Source organism: Podarcis erhardii (assembly GCF_964252035.2).
Source record: "Podarcis erhardii genome assembly, chromosome: 8".
Taxonomy (NCBI): Eukaryota; Metazoa; Chordata; class Lepidosauria; order Squamata; family Lacertidae; genus Podarcis; species Podarcis erhardii.
This window is the reverse complement of record NC_138499.1, coordinates 17,121,402-17,129,748: the sequence shown is the minus strand read 5'-3', so window position 1 is coordinate 17,129,748 and position 8,347 is coordinate 17,121,402.

The window sequence follows — 8,347 nt, the reverse complement described above, 5'->3', positions numbered from 1 at the left end:
CAGTCACAAACGTAAGAAAACAGTTAATGGATTGAGGCATACCTCCTCTTAACTGGGGAAAGCTAGCAGCCAAGGTTTTTAAAAAAGAAAATGTGTTAGAAAATTCCCTCCTTTTCTATTTGCAACTAAAGTATATACAAATCAAGCCGTCTAACTAGTATGCCTTGCCTTTGAGCGCTCTGGGAATTTGTAAACAAACCCAATGACAGTTAATTCTGTGCAATCCCAAGCATCCCGGGAAGTCGTGAAATAGCAGAGGAAAATAGATGGCTCTTTTTAAAATTACCATTAGATAACACATTTCTTGCTCCCATGCATGCCTACTCAGAAATAAGTCTCACTGAGTTCAGTGAGATTTACTCCCAAGGAAGTGTACGCCGGATAGCAACTTCTTATGTGTTTCATTTGCTTAATAATGGGATGTGAAAAAGAGAATCTCCTAGGGCATAATTCTGGACTTTAATAAAACAGTAGCGCCACTGCAGTCAACTGCAATTTTTGGGATTTATGGTAACGTAACCGAGAGCAGAATTTGATCCATTTGTTTATTCATAAGGCACAAATCTTGCTAGGCAAAGGACAGTGAATTTTCACAAAGTTGTGTTTTAAATGTTAGCACAATAAATGTGCACAGAGAGCCTCCTTGTACCTCCTTGACTCGCAGAAGAAATAACGTATGGCCTACCTGCATGCTGATGAGCAGTTTTCATAACTTTAGTGCAGGATTCTAGATCTCGTGAGCAAAGTCAGTGTACTGATATATTTAGCATGATTTATTGACTTGGATGCATTGGTGTATTAGATTAGGGATGAATGTATAAATTCACGATTTTTTGATTTTTTATTTTCATTAAGCTACTTCAGGGCAGGGGGTGAAACAACAACTAAAACGTGCTTTTCTTCTGCTTTTGGGAAATCCCTTGGTTCCAGACATTTTTCTGGCTTGTTTGTATTCTCAAGTCAAAGTAAAAGATCTCAGCAGTATATTCTGAATCGGCATCTATATCAGTATACGGTATAAGCCTTTCTGTATTTTTATAACCAATCCTAAAAGTGCCTCTTTGTGGAAAGAATTTCAGACCATTAAATTGCGCAGGCAACAACAATTTCCTTTACTGCTGTGATTCTACATTATAAAGCAGACACATGGAAGCTGAAGAATGGGAAATATAAAGTTGTGCAGAGCTGTGCGAGATAATCTTCAGAGCGATCTCCTGCTCTGAATGTGCCGTTTGCGTATGCCAGCTGCATTAATCTCCTGCTTTGCTGTTGGGATACATGTAGACTTGTGGACTGAGCATTGGAGGTGGGAAGGCCTGGACTCAAATTCTCACAGAGCCTTAAAGCAGACTGTTGAGGACCCAGCCATACAGGTGTCTTCTGGCACTTCCCTGAAGCTTCAGGCAAATGATGGAAGGACAGGTCCACACTTACAAGCTTTCCACCCCCAGCCACTCAGCATGCGTACAATCGCCATCAAATTTTGCCTTTTAGGAATGTATGAAGCTATGGGGACACCATTGGTCCATTTAGCTCAGCATTAATTACACTGGCTGGCAGCAGCTCTCCAGGGTTACAAGAGAGGGAATTTTCCCCAGACTTTCCTTGAGATGCCAGGGACTGAATCCTGGGATCTTCTGCAGGCAAAGCAGATATTCTACCACTGAAGTGCAGACTAGGGCTGCTCGATAACTGGTCTTCAACATCACAAGGTGTCACCAGCTAAACAGTGCAATATACTGATATGTCACAGTGTCTGAAATAAGGATAGAGCTATCTACAGTGGTACCTTGGCTGTCAAACGTAATCCGTTCCGGGAGTCCATTTGACTCCCGAAACCGTTCAAAAACCAAGGTGCGGCTTCTGATTGGCTGCAGGAGCTTCCTGCACTCAATTGGAAGCAGTGTTGGACATTCGGCTTCCGAAAAATGTTCACAAACCGGAACACTTGTAGGTTTGCGGCGTTCAGAAGCCGATTTGGGAGCCAAGCCGTTTGGGAACCAAGGTACCACTGTAGAGGCGCTGGCTGGCTTCATGGTTTTTCCTGCATTGTGATTTGTGCATAGTGCACGCACGCACACACACCCATACACATATCATGATTTGTGATATATTGCCAGGTCAAAAATTATGAAACTGATACCATGACTTCAAACCTATTTTGGATAATAGATCTCCCAGCCCTACTACAGACCTCCCCCAATGCAGAAACAGGCTGTTTTCAATGTTGTTTTTACAGAGAAGAGATAATGGTAGGTGCAAAGGAGAAAGATTGGGATGGAATCCTATCATTGGCCCATCCACTGCTGCTGTCTATTCCAACAGGCATCCGCTGTCTAGGGTCTTAGGAAGAGGGTCTTCCATCGCATTTGATACCTGATCCTTTCAGCTGGAAATGTGTAGGATTAGATTTGGCACCACCTTGTATGTTCTCCAGCACGGGCTGTGGCTGTTCCCACCTGGAGAGGGGAAAAAAAGCAGATCGCCAGGACAAATATGTAATAAAAAGTGGGCATGGATTCAAAGGCAGCCCTGGGTCTCAAAAGGTTGAACACTGCTGCCTTGAATCATTGGCTTTGAAGATAATATGAGATGAGAACTGAATAACAAATCAAAGTAATTAACAGCATTTCTGGAGCGTTTTGTAGCGTGCCTCATTGTCTAGTCAGATCTACAAAGTCATTACAAGATAAAAATTAGCTCCAGTAATGGTCACTAGGATGCTGTCAGCGCTGCGCAGTTTAATTTTGAAATCTAAAATGGATTTTGCTGCTTGTCTCTTGTGTTATTAACTTCACTGTCATCACAACAAAGCCATCAGTCTCAATATGTCCCCATTCATTCCCCCTTCCCTCCCCATACAGCCAGCCTTTAGCACTTAGTGCATCTAGATTTTGAAATTACTTTCTTTCTGGACTAAATAATGGTACGGCAGAAGACTCGACAGACAGTAGGCTGCCTTTCATACGACGGCTTCTTGCCACTTTTCGTTTTCGCGGCACGCCTACATATTATTTGCCTAACAATGAGTTTGGTGCATTTTAATATTAAGGGAGAAAACATTGCCCTGCCCTGCAAAAGGGTTTGAGGTTTTAAAAACATGGTGATAACATAACAATAGCAGACATCTTCAATATTAATCTTTTTAAGAATTGGCTGAAAAACTTTCTTGTGCTGCCAGGCTTATGCAGGCAATTAAAAATACTTTCTGTAAGCTGGTGATATATATATATATATACACACACATACACATGCAGATTTTATAGTGGATTTGCTATTGTTGCAAATGGGGGGGGGTTAATAATGAAATGGCGGTATACAAGTATTTTATATAAATAAATGGTAGAGAATATTTTAATAAATAACTTGAGAACTCCCTTAAACGCTGCTGGCCTTTAGGGACTTGTAGAGGGTTTCTTTGGGTTATGTGGGGTGGTGCTTGAGAGCAGATGATTGCAATTAGTTACAGTCTATAGCTCCCTCACAAGAGCTGTTCTACTTGGGATTCCCCCCCCCCCCCAGTATAACAAAAGGAAGGAAGTATTATGAGAGAAGGAACAGGGAGAACATTTAACCCTGTCTTCCCCAAACTAGTGTCCTCCATATGTTTTGGACTGGAACTCGACTCCACAAGTCACGTTCGCTGATGGGAGTTGTAGTCCACATCATCTAAAGGCCTTCAGGTTGGGTCAAACTGATTTAACCCCTTTTTGTTTGCCTTGATTTTGGTTTTCACTGTGTGTCAGTGTTTTCTAACTCATTTGGAACTTGGGTGGGTTTTCCAGACATTGGTGCATTGATAGAATTCCAAGGGACTTTAAAAAGACTATTCATGTATGCGACAACAGCCGCAAGAATGCTGCTTGCCCAGAACTGGAAAGAGGAAAAGGTACCAACAAAAGAAGAATGTATAACTAAGATGATGGACTGTGCCGAAATGGCAAAGATGACTGTGAAGATCAGAGATCAAGATGAGAAAAAGTTTGAGCAGGAATGGAAAAAATTTATAGACTAAAATACCACTGTAAATATATTAAAACGTTAGCAGGTTTGATACAACGTTTATGTAATTATACAATCAGAAATTAAGATAAATAAGAGGGAAAACAGAGTTTGGAGAAATAAAATGAGATGCAAGAAATTATGAGGGAGAAAATTGGAATCCAGGAGAGGGGCGCGGGGGAGTCTATATTGTATTTTTGGGAAAGTATTGAATTTATGCATTATTCTGATTATAAAATTTGAAAATAAAATATTAAAAACAAATATATTGGGGAGCTGAACAGAGAATGAAGGGGAAAGTAAGTTGGGTGATCGATCAATCTATCCATATCTGTACCTTTCTATCTACATACCCTTCAACATTTCTCCCATGAAAATAGAGACATCCCCTTCAAAATTTCTCCAATGACAATAGGGATGTCCTATTCCATACCCTCCAATATTTCTCTGATGAAAATAGGAATGTCCTACCATATCCTACAACATTTCTCTGACAAAAATAGGGACGTTCTAAGGAAAAGCGGCCATTCCGGGATCAAATCAGAAACCAGGACAGCTTTTGTAAATGCAGAACTGTCCCTGGAAAACAGGAATACTTGGAGGGTATATCTATCTATCTATCTATCTATCTATCTATCTATCTATCTATCTATCTAATCTTCTCCCTGGGCCCTTTCATTTCTGGAACCCTTTCCACATCACCCAAATTCTGGTACCAGCTCTCTATACATCCTTAGTAGGTGCAGAGCCATGCATTTTACTGGTACACTGGGGATATTCTGAGCTTTTGCTCAGGAATGTATATCGCCGAGCCAGTGTTGGCAAATCATTCATTCAATCAGTGGGTCTCTGTTGACTTGCATTCCACCCAGACGGTTGGCCCGTGGGGGCTGTAGCAGAAGTGAACGGTGGCGTGACCTGAAGCAGCAGGAGCTCAGCTATGCTGCTCTGTACGGACTTTCCAAAGCCATGCTACGTTGAGATATTACAACTGTGCATTTCACAAGAGCTAGAAAGTTATACTGAAGAAGTGTCAGCTGCCTCAATACCTCTGAGGCATGTGCATGCTGAATACGGGGGGTGAGAGAGCAAAAAGCAGCCCAGATCACTAGGAAACCAAACAGGGGTTCCGATTTACAAATGGCGGCACGTGAACAGAGCTACTTTTTGTGTTGAGCTGTGCTGGACCAGTGCCAGAACTTTTGTCCCTTGTGTAATATATGTGTCCAAGGACAAGCAAGTGTTTTGTTCATGTGTGGCCATTTGCAGTGTATACATGATGATCATGTTAAAAGACCTGAAATGCCTTCTCCCATGCTTGCAAAGCCTTTCATTGTGCGCTAAAGAATTGTCTTGACCTTGCCACTGCTGGCAGGCACAGGGCATGCTCCTGGCACTGAGCCCATTGACTCTGTGACATCGAGGGCCTTGCCTAGCAGGAAAATGGTGGAAGTGCCGTGCTTTAATTAAGGCACGAGGGCCTGAAGTCAAGGCAGTGACGTCAACTGTGAACCTCTAGAGATCTGGTCCCGAAACTTGATTCTAATACTGTAATGCCTTGTAGCGTTCTTCTGCTAGAAGACAGAGATCTTTGCCTTTCCCTGTCTGGAAAGTCTGGACTCTTTCGCAAATGTATATGGCTCTTAAACTGATTGCTGTCGCACATTCTCACATGTTCCCGCAGCAGCACATACACACATACGTTCATGAGTTGGAAGAGATAAGAACGTTACGGATTTCAGAAATAATAAATGCACATCAAATCCCTCCTAAGCTGCTCAGGCATAAATCGAACAAGCAGATGCCTCTGTTATCACTTCATCACATTCGAGCACCAGGGTTATGTTTGTGTTTTGCTTTTGGACGGCTTTAGTTGTCCCCAAAATATGTACGTTCATCCCTAAGCATTTCCTTCTAAGTTCCTTACTTATCAAACGACTCAAGACCGCAATACCTCAAGGACCTACCCGAACCCTGAGATCATCTTCCAAGGCTCTCCTTCATGTGCTGCCTCCTCGAGAGGTCCGGAGGGTAGCAACACGAGAATGAGCCTTCTCTGCAGTGGTTCCCCATCTATGGAATGCTCTCCCCAGGGAAGTTTGCCTGGCGTCTTCATTATACAGTGGTACCTCGGGTTACAGACGCTTCAGGTTACAGACTCTGCTAACCCAGAAATAGTACCTCGGGTTAAGAACTTTGCTTCAGGATGAGAACAGAAATCGTGCGGCGGCAGTGGGGGGCCCCATTAGCTAAAGTGGTACCTCAGGTTAAGAACAGTTTCAGGTTAAGAACGGAACTCCAGAATGAATTAAGTTCTTAACCAGAAGTACCACTGTACACCTTTAGGCCTTTGGTTGATCTTATTGACATCTAACACCCTTTTAGAATGTGGCTCTTTTCGGAGTGTTTTCTATTGGGTTATTGTTTTTGGCTTGATTTTATATGTTGTGGTCTTGTTTGTGAACTGCCCTGAGACCTCCGGGTATAGGGCAGTGTATAAATTGAAATCATCATCATCATCATCATTATCTCCGCCCTACTCCTCTACCCTGGACACTTTCTCCCGTGCCAGTTTGGGATTTATAGCAGAGTTGTCTTTGGGAGCAGTGCCGGATTTACATGTAAGCTAAACAAGCTACAGCTTAGGCTCCCACTCTCTTGCCCCCTCCCCATTAAAAAACACACACACCTGAATGTACATTTCCAAAATATAAAATAAAAACAAATAAAATAAAACCTACATACAGCAACCGTGTTTTGTGTTGTGTATGGACCTATTAGATCCATAAATTACCATATAGCATATATTCAACAACAACAACAAAAAACAGCAACAATTTGTTGTTGACAAAGAACAGCTGGACATATAAAGGTTCCCATTACCTTCACTAGCTTAGGGCCTCATTAAGCCTAAATCTGGCCCAGTTTGGGAGACGTATCCTTCTTCCCTTGACGGTCCTCCAGATGGTTCCCCCCACCAGATGGTTTCCAGTCCAACCAGTCCATGACATGGCCTTTGCCTAAGTAGCAACAGTTTGGTTGGTTGGTTGGTTGGTTGGTTGGTTGGTTGGTTGACTGTTGCCAATCTGATGCTAACACACCAAGCCAAAAGCAGAGGTTCACACAGAGATGCGGGCGAGACTGAGAAAAGGGTTGTAGTTCAGAGTATCTGCTATCCATGGAGAAGGACCAAAGTTCAGTCCAGGTAGGGAGATAGACTACTGTCTGAAACCCTAGGGAGCACCTGCCGGTCAGTGCCGACAATATTGAGCTAGATGGACCAATGGGTCTGACTAGGCAGCCTCCTAAATTCTAAAACAGGGAATCTTGGGTTGACTACAATACCCAGAATTCTCACCCAGCAATCTGGAGGCTCATGAACTGAAGAAGTTAAACTATGTTCCTAAATGTCTCATTAGTAGGAAACATCATGGTGTGTGTCTTTTCGATTTGGCAGACGCTGCACAGATAGGTTGAGATTATTCATGTTCAGCACCCGCCAGCACTATCTCGTCTTCCATGATTGTCCTTTATATTTTCTATTAAAGGAAACGGAGTGGTTTTCCTCCCCCCCTCTCCTCGCACTTCCCCAGATGTCATTGCAATGTGGGACTGTCAGTGCTGTCAGTCACAGCCGGAGATAGTTTGGCATTCTGCATTCTGCTATTTGCATAAAATCAAAAAATAGCTGGAACAAATCTGCCCACCACAGCCTTCCAATTTGTGCCAGTCTGCCAAACCCCTCCAAACAGAGAGAAAGCTGTGTTTAGTCACTTCTTTTCGCTTAACATACTGTGGGTGTAATGTTTGGCAGTCGGGCGGCATTGTATGGAGTTCCGTTTCAGGCTTTTAAGCTTCCTTCAAGTGCACAATGGCGCTCAGGCTTCTATGCTCACCTCAGCCACAAAATCCAGGGCAATGGGGTTGGCATAGCTGGGTGCTTAAGCCATTACAACTGCTCAGATTCCCCCCCCCCCCCAGAAAATCCATTAGACTATGTTATTAAATAAAAAGTGGGCTGCAATGCCAGGGGTCAGCAAACTTTTTCAGCAGGGTACACTGTCCCTCAGACCTTGTGGGGGGCCGGACTATATTTTGAAGGGGGAAAATGAACGAATTCCTATGCCCCACAAATAACCCAGAGATGCATTTTAAATAAAAGGGCACATTCTACTGATGTAAAAACATGCTGATTCCCAGACCATCCGCGGGCCGGATTTAGAAGGTAATTGGGCCGGATCTGGCCCCTGGGCCTTAGTTTGCCTACCCATGGCTTAGGCAATCGAGCCAATCAATTGCTTCCAATGTTTTGATTGACTAAGAATATGCCCACATTGGATTGGGC